This window comes from Oncorhynchus nerka, linkage group LG24 (assembly GCF_034236695.1).
Source record: "Oncorhynchus nerka isolate Pitt River linkage group LG24, Oner_Uvic_2.0, whole genome shotgun sequence".
NCBI lineage: Eukaryota > Metazoa > Chordata > Actinopteri > Salmoniformes > Salmonidae > Oncorhynchus > Oncorhynchus nerka.
This window is the reverse complement of record NC_088419.1, coordinates 55,070,282-55,091,687: the sequence shown is the minus strand read 5'-3', so window position 1 is coordinate 55,091,687 and position 21,406 is coordinate 55,070,282. Positions and strand designations below refer to the sequence as shown.

Below are 21,406 nucleotides of genomic sequence, written 5' to 3'. Positions count from 1 at the left end.
CTAGCTAGCTGTCTATAAGAACGCAACCTAGACACAGTGCCAGTCATCCTCAGCCATGAGTGTAACGTTAGACCTGGTCGGATTGCGTTCCCATGTGTATAATCAAATGGGGATTCCTCATGTCGGTTGTCTGCCGTGTCTCCTGACCCAAGTAAGTAGTTTCACATTGACAGCTGAAAGAGTAGGGCTAGTGAAGAAAACACAAGCTAATTTAGCTAAACTTTGCTAGCTGGTATTGTATGCCGTTTATGACAGTTGCCTGGCTAAAATAACCAAGATGACAAAACAACACGACTATTTGCTTTTGCTACTAACTAACGTTAGGTAGCTAGCTAGTGTGTATCATCGCTGTCTGGCTCTGTATCTAATTAGTGGCTACTGCACCGCTCTCAGGCTGGCAGGTCTGCCGGTTTTGACTAGCAGAACTGACTTTTCGTACAAGGTTAGGATAATTTACGCAGCAGGTTAGGAGTATTAACGTAGCAGGTTAGAGGAATTCGTTTTAAAGCTAGAATCCTTAGTTACTACATCCATCTTTGGACGTATAAATTAAAGATATACCCATTGATTCTTGAATATGACAAAAGAATGCCTTATGAGCTTCAACTTTTGTACCCCATCAGAAACCAAAATATAAGCTTGTTTTACTCCAATGTTTGTAAACAAACACTGTATAGCCTCAAAACATGGTTAAAACTATAATTGTTATATCATGGATAGTCAGTTTTTTCCTCCATAGCTGTCTATGGATTTGAGTGGTTACATTTCATTCAGGCTATCCCAGAGTGGTTACATATCATTCAGGCTATCCCAGAGGGCTAGTTAAAGACTGTCAATAAATTTCACAATGTTAATTAGGCAATATTTTCATGTTGCACACCTTTTAGTTCTCGTTAAATGCTTTCAATGTTTGTATATATATTTCTACAATGTATAGTATGCTCAAGGTTTTTAAGTCATTGAAATTTGGAGCTATTGGAATTTTAACATTGTCCCATGTACATTGTGTAATTTACAAATGTACCCTAACTAACCCCTATAGGGATATCCAAAGTCAACCCAAATTATGCTTGGGTTGTGTGCTTCTGGACTCAGCTGCCAGCTGTGAGCATGTGTGAAACAAGCCGAACCTTCATTGACGTTGTGATGCAGTCACAACCACAAGTCTCACAACTCTGTTTTAGACGTGACTGACATCATGACCCAAATTATCCTATTTACAGGTAGTAGTACATTTTGACAATAAATGTTTAACTCAAATCGATGCCACATAGTCTGTTTCCTATATGAGAAGTAGTTTTTTTAGTGGCAGTTGCTCTTTCAGGAAATTAGGGCTTTGCTCAAATCAAAGAAATTAAGTAAACCTTAGGATACAAGTGATCAGCCTGATCAAATCATATTTTATTTGTCACATGCTTCGTAAACAACAGGTGTAGACTAACAGTGAAATGCTTACTTACAGGTCCTTCCCAACAATGCTGAGAAAATATAAAAATAATAACACAAGGAATAAATACACAACGAGTAATGTTAACCTGACTATATGCACAAGGTACCAGTGAGTCGATGTGCAGGGGTACGAGGTAATTGAGGTAGAGAGATATGTATGTGTGTATATGTATTTATATTAGTGGTGCCCAGTCAGCTGTTTGTTCACCCGCACCCGCCCGCAATTGCTAATAACCCATTCGCAACCGCCCAACTATATGTGGAAATCTGAGGTTTCGCTAATATAGAAAATGCACTGGAGGCTACAGTCAGACTGCGGAAGTATGTTGTTGACGGGGTGCATGATTATGCTTTGCATGATTTAGATACTTTTCTGCTTATAATTTCCGACATATTGGTACGTTTTTTTGTTGCTGTTGTAAGTCATCTCTATAATTAGATACATGCAGCTTCTCTTCTGTCATTATATGTTGCCCTAGAAGACTAAATAAACCCATGCTCACCAGAACGTCGTAAATAGTTTCAATCTAGTTGACATCGGGAAAGTTTTCTGTCATCCCTGCTTCTTTTGTAGAGCAAAGGCGTTTAAGGACTGGGGGGAGAATGTAATAACAAAAGAGAACTGGAAAGTTTACAAATGACATTTGCATTCTCTCAAGATGATGAAAGAAATAATATTTCTTCACACCTGTTCTCAAGTTAACATTTTGCCTACATTTGGTGTATAATTTTACAACTAGAAATGATTAATTCTGCAGGAGTTAATATTAAAGCTATATGAGGTTATAGGTCTACAGTCAGTCAAGATTTCAGTTTCCATTTAACTCATCTGAACAGTAGGCTACAGTTTCCATGATGTGCCATCGGCCTATTGGAAGTCCCTAGCTGTGTTCAATTACCCATACTAACATACTACATACTTAATGAGTATATACTACATACTATTAGTTTATTTGTAAATGAACGGTATCCTTTCAGTTGAGCGTACTAGGAGCTTTGCCTGTCTACAGGAAGTTGATGCTGTTGCTATGCAACTTTTTGCCAATTTTTCAGAGCATTTCGCTCTCAGGGCGTTCAGAGCGCACCCTGGACGCTCTGGCTGAGGAGTAGGGTTGATCTGAGAGTTCTGATGTCATAACGGCAGTCAAGCACCCAAATTAACGTTGGCTAGTTACTTCCAGACACAAATGAGAGGACATCTCACTCTGGCAATTTTACTCGCCATAGCAGAGCTGGTTAGGCTGTTTTCATGTTATCCAGAGCGTTGGTGAGTGTAACTGTGCTGTGCTGCTGGCAACAATTTAATTATGTTTTTTTTTTACGAAGTTTACTGACACTGGTTATATTCCACGGGTGTTGAGTGTTCGTAAATTCATCAGTTATTCTGCGCTCTGGCACAGAAAGTGCTCTGAAATCGGAGTAGATAACCAGAGTGAATTAACAATGTCCATTGAGAAACACAATGTTTACACTTAGCTAAGAATTATGAATTATCAAGCCAATAAACGTTGGGTAGTTAGTTAGATGGCATATAGTTAATATACTGGCAAGTCCGATATATTAGTTACACTAGGTAGCTAGTTAACGTACCAGTACATACTACTGTAATGATAAGCGGTGTGTAAGGATAGCATAGCTAACAAATTGTCAGCCAACATAACGTGTAACTTATTTGAAAAGTCATTACTTTATTACATTGCTCAACATTTTCTTAACATTTGTCCATAATGAATTAAAGCAATGAATTTGTATTCTCTCTTGTCGGACTTCGGCTGCATATTTTCCACCATTTGCTACAAATCTGAAACTGTTGTGAAGCCACATCCATTTTCTTAAGAATTGTATTATGGGCCCTAAAAGCACGGCAATAGTGTCTACTGCTTGTGAATTTAGTATGACGTCCGGGAACTTTTGATATACTAACTATATCCATACTATGACCAATAAGCATACTACATGCTCAATTTACGTCACAATTTGTGCACTTAGTATGAGTATACGAACACAGGATGAGTAGGTTAACCACCACTTCCCTCCATATTACTGGCCAACATGTAATCATTGGAAAACAAACTGGACAATTGACTATCCTACCAAACGGGACATAAACTGTAATATCTTCTGTTTCAACAAGATGTGGCTGAATGACGACACGGATAATATAGAGCTGGCTGGCTTCTCTGTGCATTGGCAGGACAGAGCAGCTACGTCTGGTAAGACGAGGGCTGGGAGTGTCTATTTGTCAGTCACTGTTGATGCGAGATCTATAATATTAAAGTAGTCTTGAGCCATCGCTCAATATGGAAGTGGTCAGATGACGCGGATGCTACTCTACAGGACTGTAGCGTAGCACAGACTGAAATATATGTTCCTGGATTCATCCAATGGCATTGAGGAGTATACCAGCCCAGTCACCGGCTTCATCAATAAGTGCATTGATGACGTTGTCCACAGTGACCATACGTACATTTCCCAACCAGAAGCCATGGATTACAGGCAACATCTGCACTGAGCTAAAAGTTAGAGCTGCCGCTTTCAAGGAGTGGGACGCTAATCCGGCCACTTACAAGAAGTCCCGCTATGCCCTCAGACGAACCATCAAAAAGGCAAAGCGTCAATACAGGACTAAGATTGAGTTCTACCACACCGGCTCTGACACTCATTCGATGTGGCAGGGCTTGAAATATATACGGACTACAAAGGGAAACTCAGCCGCGGACTGCCCAGTGACGCAAGCCTACCAGACGCGCTAAATGCCTTTTATGCTTGCTTCGAGGCAGGCAACACTGAAGCATGCATGAGAGAACCAGCCGATCCAGACAATTGTGTGATCACGCTCTCCGTAGCCGATGTGAGCAAGACCTTTAAACAAGTTCACCACTAAGCTCAGGACCCTGGGACTAAACACCTCCCTCTGCAACTGGATGCGGGACTTCCTGACGGGCTGCCCCCATGTGGTAAGTGCAGGCAACAACTCATCTGCCACGCTGATCCTCAACACGGGCCCCTCGGGTGCGTGCTTAGTCCCCTCCTGTACACTCTGTTCACCCACAACTGTGTGGCCAAGCATGACTCCAACACCACTAAGTTTGCTATAACGAGAACAGTGGTAGGCCTGATCACCGACAATGATGAGACAGCCTATAGGGATGGGGTCATAGACCTGCCAGTGTGGTGCCAGGACAACCTCTCCCTCAATGTGAGCAAGACAAAGGAGCTGATCGTGGACTACAGGAAAAGGTGGGCCTAACAGGCCCCCATTAACATCAACGGGACTGAAGTGGAGCGGGTCAAGAGTTTCAAGTTCCTTTGTGTCCACATCACCAGCGAACATGTCATGGTCCAAACACACAAGACAGTCGTGAAGAGGGCACAACAGCACCTTTCCCCCTCAGGAGACTGAAAAGATTTGGACTCTGTCCCCAGAGTTCTAAAGTTCTAGAGCTGCACCATTGAGAGCATCCTGACCGGTTGCATCACCACCTGGTATGGCAACTGCTCGGCATCTGACCATAAGGTGCTAAAGAGGGTAGTGCGTATAGCCCAGTACATCACTGGGACCAAGCTTCCTGACATTCAGGACCTATATGCTAGGCGGTGTCAGAGGAAGGCCCCAAAAATAGCCTTCTTGTTTAATCAAAAAAAAAAATGATAACGTTTATTTTAGTAAATATTTTCTTTACCCAACAATGCAGTTCAAGAAATATAGTAACTTCTTGGTGACTGGGGGGGCAGTATTGAGTAGCTTGGATGAATAAGGTGCCCAGAGTAAACTGCCTGCTACTCAGCCATAAAAGCTAGAATATGCATATAATTAGTATATTTGGATAGAAAACTGTTTGAATGATGTCTGTGAGTATAACAGAACTCATATGGCAGGTGAAAACCTGAGATAAAAATCCAACCAGGAAGTGGGAAATCTGAGGTTGGTTGTTTTTCAACTCATGCCCTATTGAAGATGCAGTGGGATATTGGTCATGATGCACTTCCCCTGGCTTCCACTAGATGTCAACAGTCTTTAGAACTTTGAGGCTTCTACTGTGAAGTGGGGCCGGAATGAGCCAGGTGTCTGGCAGATTGCCACGAGCTCGTGACGCGCGGTCATGTGAAAGTTGGCTTGCGTTCCATTGCTTTTCTACAGACAAAGGAATTCTCCTGTTGGAACATTATTGACGATTTATGTTAACATCCTAAAGATTGATTCTATACTTAATTTGACATGTTTCTACGACCTGTAATATAACTTTTTGGACTTTTCGACCAACCTTTCGGCTGGACTTGCACGTGCGTTTGGATTTGTTTACCAAACGCCCTAACAAAAGTATCTATTTGGACATAAATTATGGACATTATCGAACAAAACAAACATTTATTGTGGAACTGGGATTCCTGGGAGTGATTTCTGATGAAGATCATCAAAGGTAAGTGAATATTTATAATGCTATTTCTGACTAATGTTGACTCCACAACATGGCGGATATCTCTGACTGTTTTGGTCTCTGAGCGCCATTCTCAGATTATTGCATGGGTTGCTTTTTTATTTTTTTATCTGACACAGCGGTTGCATTAAGGAGAATTTCATCTAAAGTTCCATGTATAATAGTTGTATCTTTTATCAATGTTTATTATGAGTATTTCTGTAAATTGATGTGGCTCTCTGCAAAATCACAGCATGTTTTGGAACTACTGAACATAACACGCCAATGTAAAATGAGATTGTTGGATATAAATTTGCACTTTATCGAACAAAACATGTATTGTGTAACATGATGTCCTATGAGTGTCATCTGATGAAGATCATCAAAGGTTAGTGATTAATTTGATCTATATTTGTGCTTTTGTGACTCCTCTATTTGGCTGGAAAAATGGCTGTGTTTTTCTGTGACTTGGTGGTGACCTAACATAATCGTCTGTGGTGCTTTCGCTGTAAAGCCTTTTTGAAATCAGACACTGGCTGGATTTAACGAGAATTTTATCTTGAAAATTGTGTAAAATACTTGTATGCTTGAGGAATTTTAATTTAGAGATTTTTGTTTTGAATTTGGCACCCTGCACTTTCACTGGCTGTTGGCGGGGTGGGACGCTACCGTCCTGAATATCCCAGAGAGGTTAAGGGCTTGTACGTAAGCATTTCACGGTAACATACAATTTCTCGTCCCAACTCCGGATCCTGGATGTCAGGATGTCCAGGATCCAGTTGCAGAGGGTGTTTAGTCCCAGGGTCCTGAGCTTAGTGATGAGCTTGGAGGGAACTATGGTTTTGAATGCTGAGCTGTAGTCGATGAACAGCATTCTCACAGGTGATCCTCTTGTTCAGGTGGAGTAGGGCAGTGTGGAGTGCAATAGAGATTGCGTCATCTGTGGATCTGTTGGGGCGGTATGCGAATTGGAGTGGGTCTAGGGCAGGGGTGGGCAAACTTTTTGACTCGCGGGCCACAATGGGTTCTAAAATTTGACAGAGGGGCCGGGCCAAGAGCATTTGGAGGGAGTGTTTGGGCCGGATATACTAAAGCATTAAATGTAGTGTGTGCAAACCTCATAGCACAGTAAGAACACTACAACCCAATTTATTAACTGTCTTTCAAATGTGAAAAATAGCCCTTATCAGTTAATAAATTTGTCTCAAGGAATATGCAAGATATGGCATTTACATACTATTTCGCAGATACTGGGAGGAGGAAATGTAAATAGATTAAAATAACATACGCACTGTGATTTATCAAGATTGCGTCTGTTTTTAATAAGTTTCAATCGAAGGTGCAAAGTTAAAGAAATCAACATTTATTGAAAAATGGAATCACTTTCAACATTCAAAACATATTATTACACAACGAAATACTCAAGCTCAATAATATCTACTTGTGTTAAACTCCGCAAAATCATGGATGGATTGTCCTGACCGCGCGCTCTACAAACTTGCCACGGACGCCCTCGCCTTCACGCGCAAACAGTACACGTGTATCGTTGCCAAGCACACAGACATAGGCTGTATTAAATATCCTACCTGCAGCTGAAAATTTAAATTAAGAGCGATGTGCGGCGTGTTAATTAAGCTACTGTACCGCTGCTGTGCGTAAATGCGCATTGCTCTTAATTAAAAGACGCACTTCCAAACTTTCCATATGCATTTTTTCATAACACAGCAGAAAAACTCACCATTTCAGTGGGAACAGTGTTGTTGGTCTCCCTTTTTTTGCCAGTGCATCAAAGTCTGGAGTTAGTTTTGTTGTGGCAATTCTCAGGACAGATCTGAGGTGTTGGTCAGTTAACTTGGATCTGTGATGGGCTTTGTTGATTTTCATGACGCTAAACGTCTGCTCACACACGTAGGTCGAGCCAAACAACACCAGCATCTTCTGCGCCGTCCTCCGGAGGTTTGGAAACGCGGTCTCGTTAAGTGAAGCGTAAAAGTCATTCAGTTTAAGAGACTTGAACTTCTCCTTTGAGACGGAGTCAGACTGAAGATCGATCAGTTCCAATTGCAGCTCCTGCGGTGCTGATTCGGGGTCTTGTGACAGGGGACAGGACACCAGTTGAAGTGACTTGTCAATTTTTTCAAAATCACAGAACCGACGGCAAAATTCTCTGTGCAGATCGTCCAGTGATTTGCAGTATTTCTTCGCATTTCGGGCGGCCTCTTTCTGCACGGCTAGTGTGGGGAAATGTGCGAAAGATTTGTTTGACATTTGCCTGGAGAATAAAACCAGCTTGGATTTGAAGGCTCTCACATTTGTGTACATGTCGTGCGCAAACTGATCTTTCCCCTGTAGCTTCACGTTCAGCTCATTCATGTGTGAAAATATGTCCACAGCAAACGCAAAGTCACAAAGCCAGTTTGTGTCGCTCAGCTCGGGAATTCTTCGGATTTCCCATTAAATAAAAAATGAGCGAATCTCGTCTTTGAGCTCCCAGACTCGTTGAAACACTTTCCCCAAACTTAACCAGCGGACGCGAGAGTGGTAAATTAGGTCCTGGTGATCCGCATGAGTTTCTTCCAGGAACGTAATGAACTGACGATGATTAAGTCCCCTTGCTCGTATGAAGTTAACAAGTTTTACAACTGGATCCACGACGTGATTAAGCTGCAATACAGACTTACACAGAGACTCCTGATGAATGATGCAGTGAAGTAAAATAACATCCTGGTCAGGGTTTTCTTCTTTCACTTTATCCTGGATTCTTTTCAGCAGCCCGATGTTTTTTCCAGTTAAATTTGGCGATCCATCCGTGGTGACATTGGCAAGTTTACTCCAAGGTAGCTTCATTCTCTCGATGACAGCAGACACCTGTTCATATAAGTCCTCTCCTCGCGTTTTCCCTTTCAGTGATTCCATGCTCAAAAGCTCCTCCGTTATCTCAAAACTGTCGTTAATCCCTCGGATAAAAATTAGGAGCTGAGCAGTGTCTTTTATGTCGTTACTTTCATCCAGTGCTAGTGAATATAACTTAAAGGACTCCGCCTTTTGTTTAACTCGCTGACTATATATTCGTCAATCAGTTCCACGCGCGAGTCACTGTCCTGCGTGCTAAACTGATTTTTTCAAACTTGGCTTTGCTCTCCGGACACAAGAGACCTGCTGTCTCTACCATGCACTCTTTCAAAAACTCGCCTTCGGAGAAAGGCTTGCTAGCCTTTGCTAATTTGAATGCCAGCAAATAACTTGCCTTGGTACTTGACTCTTGAATTGCAGTTTGTCGGTGAAAAAGTTCTGTTGACTCTGTAAATTAGCTGCCAACCTCTGAGCAGTAGCCGCCCGTTCTTGTGTTGACTGCTTGCTAGCATAGTTTGCATGCTTCGTGGCAAAGTGACGGCTGATATTGTACTCTTTGAAAACCGCAACAGCTTCTTGGCATATCAGACATACAGCCGTTGATCGGACTTCAGTGAAGAAGTATTTTGTTGTCCACTCCTTATTAAACACTCGGCATTCGCTGTCCACTTTCCTTCTCTTTGGTCCGCTCATTTTCACAGAAGGGCTTAATGGTGACGTGAAACGAAGTGAAAATTAAAGTGAAATAAAGAGATACGCGCCACTCCAACAACGGTCAATGTGTTTTGAGTGCGCCATCTATTGGGGAAACGTGGGCATTGCAGGGAAAGGTGAAAAAAGGAGGTTTTTACTATATTTTGGACAAGTTCGGCGGGCCGGATTAAAAAGCCTAACGGGCCGTATGTGGCCCGCGGGCCGTAGTTTGCCCATGTCTGGTCTAGGGTGTCTGGGATGATGGTGTTGATGTGAGCCATGACCAGCCTTTCATTGCTACAGATGTGAGTGTTTAGCTGGCAATAGTCATTTAGACAGGTTATCTTGGCATTCTTGGGCACAGGCCCTATAAAATCATTTATTTTTTCTCAAGTTTCTGCTCTCAATCACACTTTAAAATAGGTATTTGGGAAACCCTTTCTATCTACCAGAACACTTTTCACTAACAGAAAGTGCTACACGCGTGCACCGTACATACAGAGATGGAGAATTCTTATTGTCTCTTCAGAAAGTTGCAGGAAATACGAATCACTGCATTCTGTTAATTTCTTACGATAAACTTAGGCTATTTAATAAATAATCAATATAGTTGATTAGTTGATTCCTTAAGTTCAATTCATTTTTGAGTATTGCATTCCGTTTGCCTGGATTCCATCTGCGTTCTCTGCATCGCAGATTTTATAGGGCCCTAACTATGGTGGTCTGCTTGAAACATGTGCGCAGTCTCTCCCAGACTGGGTCAGGGAGAGGTTGAAAATGTCAGTAAAGACACTTGCGAGCTGGTCAGTGCATGGTCTGAATATGCGTCCTGGTAATCAGTCTAGCCCCGCGGCCTTCTGAATGTTAACCTGTTTATAGGTCTTACTCTCATCAGCTACGTAGAGAGGGATCACACAGTTGACCGGAACAGCTGGTCCTCTCATGCTTGGTTCAGTGTTGCGTGCCTCGACACGAGCACAGAAGGCATTTAACTCATCTGGTAGGCTCACGTGACTGGTCAGCTCACGGCTGGGTTTCCCCTTTGTAATCCCTGATAGTTTCCAAGCCCTACCACCTCCACCGAGTGTCGGGCCGTGTCTCGACTTGACAGTTTGTGCAGCTTTAGTGCTCTGATGGAATTCTGACAGCGTCATGCGTCTACATTTAAATGTCTACAGTGTGTCCGGATTCCCTTATCCCGCGCTATATTCAAATGCCAGAGTGCGCTCTACAAACGCATACTGGTAAATATAATAACACGACTAATTGCAGTAGCTAACTAGCAAGCTAGCCTCTGTAGCTAGCAAGCAACACTAAAGGGATTGTAAAAGGATTAGCATAACGCTAGCCAAACCAAAAATATATTTTCTAAATATTTGCTACCCCCTCACATTTGAGGCCAACAAACGCGTTCCTCATGCTAGGAACGTATTTCCTCCAACGCTATAATGAAAATGTTCCTCTTACTCCCAAAACATACGTTTTCTGGATACTTGTGGGAGCAGTGTTGATGGCGTCGCTCATTGTATGCGCTTTCGGTAGCCTGATTGCATTCAGAGGAGAAATCTGCACACAATGCATCCCTGACCACCTGTTGAAGTGGTCAGCCAGATCTGAACACAATCAGACCACAAAACGACTTTTGTGTCTCCAGTCTTTTCAATGCGGTCTTCGTATTTTGATAGCAGAAGTCGCATGTAAGTGTCGTGTTTACACGACCAGAGCCGGCGTAGTAGGATTCGATTTTAGTCCTGTATTCACGCTTTTTCTGTATGATGTACTTGTCGGAGGTCTTAGTGGAATTTCTTATAAGCATCCCACTCCTTGAAAGCGGCAGCTCTAACTTTTTGCTCAGTGAGGATGTTGCCTGTAATCCATGGCTTCTGGTTGGGATATGTACGTACAGTGCATTCGGAAAGTATTCAGACCCCTTGACTTTTTCCATATTTGGTTACGTTACAGCCTTATTTTAAAATGTTTTTTTTTTTAAATTCCTCAATCTACACACTATCAAATGTATTACAAATAAACATGCATTATTTCATAGTTTTGATGTCTCTAATATTATTATACAGTGTAAAAATAAACATTTGAATGAGTAGGTATTCTAAAAGTGTTGACTGGTAGTGTATGGTCACTGTGATGAATAAATAACTAAACTTCCTTTGAGGAATAAAATGCTATCTACTAGCCCATATTTCTTTTTATTTTCTTTGATCAGGAGCATCTTGGAGGTAAGTCTTTGTTAATAGATTAGTTTGGGTGTCAGATTTTATTTTGAGACTTGACAGTCTCCTCTTGGTTTCCTCATGAATGTGCCAACTGCAGAAGAAATATTGAGGCTCTTCGGCATCATGTTTTGCCATGATTTGTTTCCCATTGATAATGTACATTCCATTTTTGGGATGAATTGATTATGATAATTAAACATTTCAGATGTGAAGAAAAGTACCTTGTTACTTTTTCTGCATTTGGCTGCAGTGTTCACCATCACAGTACAGTTAGAGCCCCTATTTCTGTTAGAACCCCTCTTTCTGACCTTGCCCTGTTGACCACCAAACTCTGCTTTCTGGAAAGCTCAAGTTAGTACAGGGTGTTCTTGCCAAACTGGAGATTTGGAGGTGGTTATGGAGGGCTTGAGAAGCGCGGCACCAATATCCCCCAGGCCTTTGAGCCGATGCCTGGGTACTTTTCACAGGTGAGCTCAAAGACTGTGGTCTGTAACAGGTCTGCCCATGTTGATCCGGAGTTGGGGCGAGAAATATCCTGACATGGTGCAAGTCCCTTCAGTAGCCTGGCACTGTTTGCACTCCAAGCCCACGGGCCGCGGCACATAGAGGGTGGCCTTTCTAGTCCCTGCCCTGCGGTTTACCTTCCAAGGCCAAGACAAACCAGCAACACCCATCACTGAAAGCGTAATGAAGTGCTTTAGATTAAAATAGAAACAAATGTGAAATTTTGCGCTACGGAGTGAACCAGAGAATCATGTTTTTCTGCCGAAATGGGGAGTCCGAACTGGTACCCTCGAAGACTGAACATTGTTGACGTGAAATGGCACGCTGAAATTATATCTAGTGAAGTTGACTAAACTAAACTGCTTGGAGTAACCCTGGATTGTAAACTGTCATGGTCAAAACATATTGATACAACAGTAGCTAAGATGGAGAGAAGTCCATAGGTTTGTCGCACCTGGACTGCTGTTCAGTCGCTTGGTCAGGTGCCATAAAGAGGGACTGAGGAAAATTGCAATTGGCTCACAACAGGGCAGCACATCTGGCCTTTGGATGTACACAGAGAGCTAACATTAATAATATGCATGTCAATCTCTCATGGCTCAAAGTGGAGGAGAGATTGACTGTATCACTACTTGTATTTGTGACATTGACATGTTGAATGCACCGAGCTGTCTGTTCGAACTATTGTCACACAGCTCGGACACCCATGCATACCCCACAAGGCATGCCACCAGTCTCTTCACAGTGCCCAAGTCCAGAACAGACTATGGGAGGCACACAGTACTAAATAGAGCCATGACTACATGGACCTCTATTCCACATCAAGTAATTCATGCCAGCAGTAAAAAATGTATTTTAAAAAACTGGTAAAAATACAGCTTATGGAACAGCGGGGACTGTGAAGCAATGCAATGCAAGCATAGACAAACACATATACGCATGGTGTACAAGATGGCCCTGGAGGAGATGGCCGCCGTTTTACGGTCTCCTAACCAATTGTGCTATTATGTGGGGTTTTTTGTAAATTATTTTGTACATAATGTTTCTGCAACCTTATTTTACGGCAGAAAAGAGCTTCTGGATATCAGGACAGTGATCACTCACCTCGGATTAGACAAAGATTTCTTCTTCAACAACAACAGCAAGCAGGACTCGCACGATATTCTCCAAACAACCCACAGGGCTGACATCCCAATTATTTGCAAGAGGAAGCGACGCCGAGGATGAAGAGCCGGATGCCTCGTCCGGACCCGCAGAAGACAACTAGGAAAGCTGCTGTTACCGTCAATATTACTCACCAACGTGCAATCAATGGACAATAAACTAGACGAGGTAAGATCACGAATATCCTACCAACAGGACATCAAAAACTGTAATATCCTATGCTTCACGGAATCGTGGCCGAACGACGACATGGATATATGCTGCACCGGCAGGCTAGAACAGCACACTCCGGTAAGACGAGGGGGGGGAGGGGTGCGGTCTGTGCATATTTGTAAACAACAGCTGGTGCACGAAATCTAAGGAGGTCTCTAGATTTTGCTCGCCTGAAGTTGAGTATATTGTGATAAACTGCAGGCCACACTACTTGCCTAGAGAGTTCTCAGCTATACTTTTCGTGGCTGTTTATTTACCACCACAGACAGATGCTGGCACTAAGACCGCACTCAGTCAGCTGTATAAGGAAATAAGCAAACAGGAAACCACTCACCCAAACCACTCGCTCCTAGTGGTCGGAGACTTTTTTTTAATGCAAACTTAAATCAGTTCTACCAAATCTCTATCAACATGTTAAATGTGCAACCAGAGGAAAAACAATTCTAGATAACCTGTACTCCACACACAGAGACGCGTACAAAGCTCTCCCTCGCCCTCCATTTGGTAAATCCGACCACAACTGTCCTCCTGATTCCTGCTTACGAGCAAAAATTAAAGCATGAAGCACCAGTGACTGTCTATAAAAAAAAATGTCAGATGAAGCAGATGCTAAACTACAGGACTTGCTTTGCTATCACAGACTGGAACATGTTCCGGGATCCTTCCGATGACATTGAGGAATACACTGGCTTTATCAATAAGTGCATTGAGGACGTTGTCCCCACAGTGACTGTACGTACATACCCCAACCAGAAGCCATGGATTACAGGCAACATTCGCACTGCTCTAAAGGGTAGAGCTGCCGCTTTCAAGGTGTGGGACTCTAACCCGGAAGCTTTGCCCTGCGACGAACCATCAAACAGGCAAAGCGTCAATACAGGGCTAAGATTGAATCATACTACACCGGCTCCGACGCTCGTCGGATGTGGCAGGGCTTGCAAACTATTACAGACTACAAAGGGAAGCACAGTCGTGAGCTGCCCAGTGACAATAGCCTACCAGACGAGCTAAATCACTTCTATGCTCGCTTCGAGGAAAGCAACACTGAGGCATGCATGAGAGCATCAGCTGTTCTGGACGACTGTGTGACCACGCTCTCCGTAGCCGACGTGAGGAAGACCTTTAAACAGGTCAACATACACAAGGCTGCGGGGCCAGACGGATTACCAGGACGTGTGCTACGGGCATGTGCTGACCAAGTGGCAGGTGTCTTCACTGACATTTTCAACATGTCCCTGATTGAGTCTGTAATACAAACATGCTTCAAGCAGACCGCCATAGTCCCTGTGCCCAAGAACACAAAGGCAACCTGCCTAAATGACTACAGACCCGTAGCACTCACGTCCGTAGCCATGAAGTGCTTTGAAAGGCTGGTAATGGCTCACATCAACACCATTAGCCCAGAAACCCTAGACCCACTCAAATTTGCATACCGCCCAAACAGATCCACAGATGATGCAATCTCTATTGCACTCCACACTGCCCTTTCCCACCTGGACAAAAGGAACACCTATGTGATAATGCTGTTCATTGATTACAGCTCAGCGTTCAACACCATAGTACCCTCAAAGCTCATCACCAAGCTAAGGATCCTGGGACTAAACACCTCCCTCTGCAACTGGATCCTGGACTTCCTGACAGGTCGCCCCCAGGTGGTGAGGGTAGGTAGCAACACATCTGCCACGCTGATCATCAACACTGGAGCTCCCCAGGGGTGCGTGCTCAGTCCCCTCCTGTACTCTCTGTTCACACACACGACTGCATGGCCAGGAACGACTCCAACTCCATCAAGTTTGCTGACGACACAACAGTGGTAGGCCTGATCACCGACAACGACGAGACAGCCTATAGAGAGGTCAGAGACTTGGCCGGGTCGTGCCAGAATAACAACCTATCCCTCAATGTAACCAAGACTAAGGAGATGATTGTGGACTACAGGAAAAGGAGCACCGAACACGTCCCCATTCTCATCGACGGGGCTGTAGTGGAGCAGGTTGAGAGCTTCAAGTTCCTTGGTGTCCACATCAACAACAAACTAGAATGGTCCAAACACACCAAGACAGTCATGAAGCGGGCACGACAAAGCCTATTCCCCCTCAGGAAATGAAAAAGATTTGGCATGGGTCCTGAGATCCTCAAAAGGTTGTACAGCTGCAACATCGAGAGCATCCTGACCGGTTGCATCACTGCCTGGTACGCAATTGCTCGGCCTCCGACCGCCAGGCACTACAGAGGGTAGTGTGTACGGCCCAGTACATCACTGGGGCAAAGTATATTGGCCACATAAACATGGTTAGCAGATGTTAATGCGAGTGTTGCGAAATGCTTGTGCTTCTAGTTCTTTCCATGCAGTAATATCTAACAAGTAATCTAATTTCACCACTACTAACCTTACTAGCCGACTGATATGGCCGCCTCGCTTCGCGTTCCTAGGAAACTATGCAGTTTTTTGTTTTTTTACGTGTTATTTCTTACATTAGTACCCCAGGTCATCTTAGGTTTCATTACATACAGTCGAGAAGAACTACTGAATATAAGATCAGCGCCAACTCACCATCAGTACGACCAAGAATATGTTTTCCGCGACGCGGATCCGGTGTTCTGCCTTACAAACAGGACAACGGAATGGATCGCATGCAGCGACCCAAGGAAACGACTCCGAAAAAGAGGGAAACGAGGCGGTGTTCTGGTCAGACTCCGAAAAAGGGCACATCGCGCACCACTCCCCAGCATTCTTCTTGCCAATGTCCAGTCTCTTGACAACAAGGTTGACGAAATCCGAGCAAGGGTAGCATTCCAGAGGGACATCAGAGACTGCAACGTTCTCTGCTTCACAGAAACATGGCTTACTGGGAAGACGCTATCCGAGGCGGTGCAGCCAACGGGTTTCTCCACGCATCGCGCCGACAGAAACAAACATCTTTCTGGTAAGAAGAGTGGCGGGGGCGTATGCCTCATGACTAACGAGACATGGTGTGATGAAGGAAACATACAGGAACTCAAATCCTTCTGTTCACCTGATTTAGAATTCCTCACAATCAAATGTAGACCGCATTATCTTCCAAGAGAATTCTCCTCGATTATAATCACAGCCGTATATATCCCCCAAGCAGACACATCGATGGCTCTGAACGAACTTTATTTAACTCTTTGCAAACTGGAAACCATTTATCCGGAGGCTGCATTCATTGTACCTGGGGATTTTAACAAAGCTAATCTGAAAACAAGACTCCCTAAATTTTACCAGCATATCGATTGCGCAACCAGGGGTGGTAAAACCTTGGATCATTGTTACTCTAACTTCCGCGACGCATATAAGGCCCTGCCCCGCCCCCCTTTCGGAAAAGCTGACCACGACTCCATTTTGCTGATCCCTGCCTACAGGCAGAAACTAAAACAAGAGGCTCCCACGCTGAGGTCTGTCCAACGCTGGTCAGACCAAGCTGACTCCACACTCCAAGACTGCTTCCATCACGTGGACTGGGACATGTTTCGTATTGCGTCAGATGGAAATATTGACGAATACGCTGATTCGGTGTGCGAGTTCATTAGAACGTGCGTCGAAGATGTCGTTCCCATAGCAACGATAAAAACATTCCCAAACCAGAAACCGTGGATTGATGGCAGCATTCGCGTGAAACTGAAAGCCAGAACCACTGCTTTTAATCAGGGCAAGGTGTCTGGTAATATGTCCGAATATAAACAATGCAGCTATTCCCTCCGCAAGGCTATTAAACAAGCTAAGCGTCAGTACAGAGACAAAGTGGAATCTCAATTCAATGGCTCAGACACAAGAGGCATGTGGCAGGGTCTACAGTCAATCACGGACTACAAGAAGAAACCCAGCCCAGTCACGGACCAGGATGTCTTGCTCCCAGGCAGACTAAATCACTTTTTGCCCGCTTTGAGGACAATACAGTGCCACTGACACGGCCTGCAACGAAAACATGCGGTCTCTCCTTCACTGCAGCCGAGGTGAGTAAGACATTTAAACGTGTTAACCCTCGCAAGGCTGTAGGCCCAGACGGCATCCCCAGCCGCGCCCTCAGAGCATGCGCAGACCAGCTGGCCGGTGTGTTTACGGACATATTCAATCAATCCCTATACCAGTCTGCTGTTCCCACATGCTTCAAGAGGGCCACCATTGTTCCTGTTCCCAAGAAAGCTAAGGTAACTGAGCTAAACGACTACCGCCCCGTAGCACTCACTTCCGTCATCATGAAGTGCTTTGAGAGACTAGTCAAGGACCATATCACCTCCACCCTACCTGACACCCTAGACCCACTCCAATTTGCTTACCGCCCAAATAGGTCCACAGACGATGCAATCTCAACCACACTGCACACTGCCCTAACCCACCTGGACAAGAGGAATACCTATGTGAGAATGCTGTTCATCGACTACAGCTCGGCATTCAATACCATAGTACCCTCCAAGCTCGTCATCAAGCTCGAGACCCTGGGTCTCGACCCCGCCCTGTGCAACTGGGTACTGGACTTCCTGACGGGCCGCCCACAGGTGGTGAGGGTAGGCAACAACATCTCCTCCCGCTGATCCTCAACACGGGGCCCCACAAGGGTGCGTTCTGAGCCCTCTCCTGTACTCCCTGTTCACCCACGACTGCGTGGCCATGCACGCCTCCAACTCAATCATCAAGTTTGCGGACAACACAACAGTGGTAGGCTTGCTTACCAACAACGACGAGACGGCCTACAGGGAGGAGGTGAGGGCCCTCGGAGTGTGGTGTCAGGAAAATAACCTCACACTCAACGTCAACAAAACTAAGGAGATGATTGGGGACTTCAGGAAACAGCAGAGGGAACACCCCCCTATCCACATCGATGGATCAGTAGTGGAGAGGGTAGCAAGTTTTAAGTTCCTCGGCATACACATCACAGACAAACTGAATTGGTCCACTCACACTGACAGCGTCGTGAAGAAGGCGCAGCAGCGCCTCTTCAACCTCAGGAGGCTGAAGAAATTCGGCTTGTCACCAAAAGCACTCACAAACTTCTACAGATGCACAATCGAGAGCATCCTGGCGGGCTGTATCACCGCCTGGTACGGCAACTGCTCCGCCCTCAACCGTAAGGCTCTCCAGAGGGTAGTGAGGTCTGCACAACGCATCACCGGGGGCAAACTACCTGCCCTCCAGGACACCTACACCACCCGATGTTACAGGAAGGCCATAAAGATCATCAAGGACATCAACCACCCGAACCACTGCCTGTTCACCCCGCTATCATCCAGAAGGCGAGGTCAGTACAGGTGCATCAAAGCTGGGACCGAGAGACTGAAAAACAGCTTCTATCTCAAGGCCATCAGACTGTTAAACAGCAATCACTAACATTGAGTGGCTGCTGCCAACACACTGTCATTGACACTGACCCAACTCCAGCCACTTTAATAATGGGAATTGATGGGAAATGATGTAAATATATCACTAGCCACTTTAAACAATGCTACCTTATATAATGTTACTTACCCTACATTATTCATCTCATATGCATATGTATATACTGTACTCTAGATCATCGACTGCATTCTTATGTCACTAGCCACTTTAACTATGCCACTTTGTTTACTTTGTCTACATACTCATCTCATATGTATATACTGTACTCGATACCATCTACTGTATGCTGCTCTGTACCATCACTCATTCATATATCCTTATGTACATATTCCTTATCCCCTTACACTGGGTATAAGCGAGTAGTTTTGGAATTGTTAGTTAGATTACTTGTTGGTTATCACTGCATTGTCGGAACTAGAAGCACAAGCATTTCGCTACACTCGCATTAACATCTGCTAACCATGTGTATGTGACAAATAAAATTTGATTTGATTTATAACCTAACCTTGCATAACAGGTAGTCAGCCTGCCATCTCCTCATGGAGTGCAATGTAATCGGCCATGATTGGTGTCCAAAAATGCAGATTACCGATTGTTAAGAACTTGAAATCGGCCATTCAGATTAATCGGTCGACCTCTACTCACTACCCTCTGGAGAGTCTTGCGGTTGTGTGCGGAGTAGTTACCGTACCAGGCGGTTATACAGCCCGACAGGATTTTCTCGATTGTGCATCTGTGAAAGTTTGTTTTTGGTGACAAGCCTAATTTCTTCAGCCTCCTGAGGTTGAAGAGGCGCTGTTGCGCCTTCTTCACCACACTGTCTGTGTGGGTGGACCATTTCAGTTTGTCTGTGATGTGTACGCTGAGGAACTTAACTTTCCACCTTCTCCTCTACTGTCCCGTTGATGTGGATAGGGGGGTGCTCCCTCTGCTGTTTCCTGAAGTCCAAAATCATCTCCTTTGTTTTGTTGAGTGTGAGGTTGTTTTCCTGACACCACACTCCGAGGGACCTCACCTCCTCCCTTTAGGCTGTCTCGTCGTTGTTGGTAATAAAGCCTACCACTGTAGTGTCATATGCAAACTTGATGATTGAGTTGGAGGCGTGCGTGGCCACGCAGTCATGGGTGAACAGGGAATACAGGAGAGGGCTGAGAACGCACCCTTGTGGGGCCCCAGTGTTGAGGATCAGCGGGGTGGAGATGTTGTTTCCTACCCTCGCCACCTGGGGCCGTCCCGTCAAGGTCTAGGGTGTCAGGTAGGGTGGAGGTGATATGATCCTTGACTAGTCTCTCAAAGCACTTCATGATGACTGAAGTGAGTGCTACTGGGCGATAGTCGTTTAGCTCAGTTACCTTAGCTTTCTTGGGAACAGGAACAATGGTGGCCCTCTTGAAGCATGTGCGAACAGCAGACTGGGATAGGGATTGATTGAATATGTCCGTAAACACACCAGCCAGCTGGTCTGTGCATGCTCTGAGGACGCGGCTAGGGATGCCGTCTGGGCCGGCAGCCTTGCGATGGTTAACACGTTTAAATGTTTTACTCACATTGGCTGCGGTGAAGGAGAGTCCGCAGGTTTTGTTAGCGGGCCGTGTCGGTGTATTGTCCTCAAAGCGAGCGAAGAAGTTTAGTTTGTCTGGGAGCAAGACATCAGGGTCTGCGACGGGGCTGGTTTTCTTTTTGTAGTCCGTGATTGACTGTAGACCCTTTCCACATTCCTCTCGTGTCTGCGCCGTTGAATTGCGACTTTGTCTCTATATTGACACTTAGCTAGTTTGATTGCCTTGCGGAGGGAATAGCTACACTGTATTCAGTCATGTTTCCGGTCACCTTGCCCTGATTAAAAGCAGCGGTTCACGCTTTCAATTTTGCGCAAATGCTGCCATCAATCCACGGTTTCTGGTTGGGGAAGATTTTAATAGTCGCTGTTGGTACAACCTCAACAATGCACTTGCTAATAAACTTGCTCACCGTATACATTAATGTTGTTGTTCGACGCTATCAGGAACATATCCCAGTCAATGTGATCGAAGCAATCTTGATGCGTGGGATCAGACTGCTCGGACCAGCGTTGAACAGACCTGAGCACGGGCATTTCCTGTTTTAGTTTGTCTATAGGCTGGGAGCAACAAAATGGAGTCGTGGTCAGATTTGCTGAAAGGAGGGCGAGGGATGGCTTTGTATGCGTCACGGAAGTTAGAGTAACAATGATCCAGAATTTTCCCAGCCCTGGTTGCGCATTCGATATGCAGTATGTGGTAGCAGAGGCCTGAGGGCACACACTTAATATGTTGTGAAATCTGATATGAATGTATTGCAATGTTTTGAAAATGTTTAACTACGTTAATTTTGTTGGATCCCAGGAAGAGTAGCTGCTGCCGGGGATCCATAATAAATACGACTCTCAAACTAAAAGCATACTTTTTGGGACAAATCACTCAACGCTAAACCTCGTTTAGATCGATTACTGAATAATGTGGCTATTGAGCAAGTTGCTGAGACAACTGCTGGGTGCAACCCTAGAT

General features: G+C 44.7%; 1 protein-coding gene across 1 annotated transcript in view; it reads left to right on the top strand.

Moving 5' to 3' along the window:
- LOC115108205 (polyamine-transporting ATPase 13A3-like) overlaps nucleotides 1-21,406 on the top strand; it is a 70,899-nt gene that overhangs the window by 258 nt on the left and 49,235 nt on the right. The window lies entirely within an intron of this gene.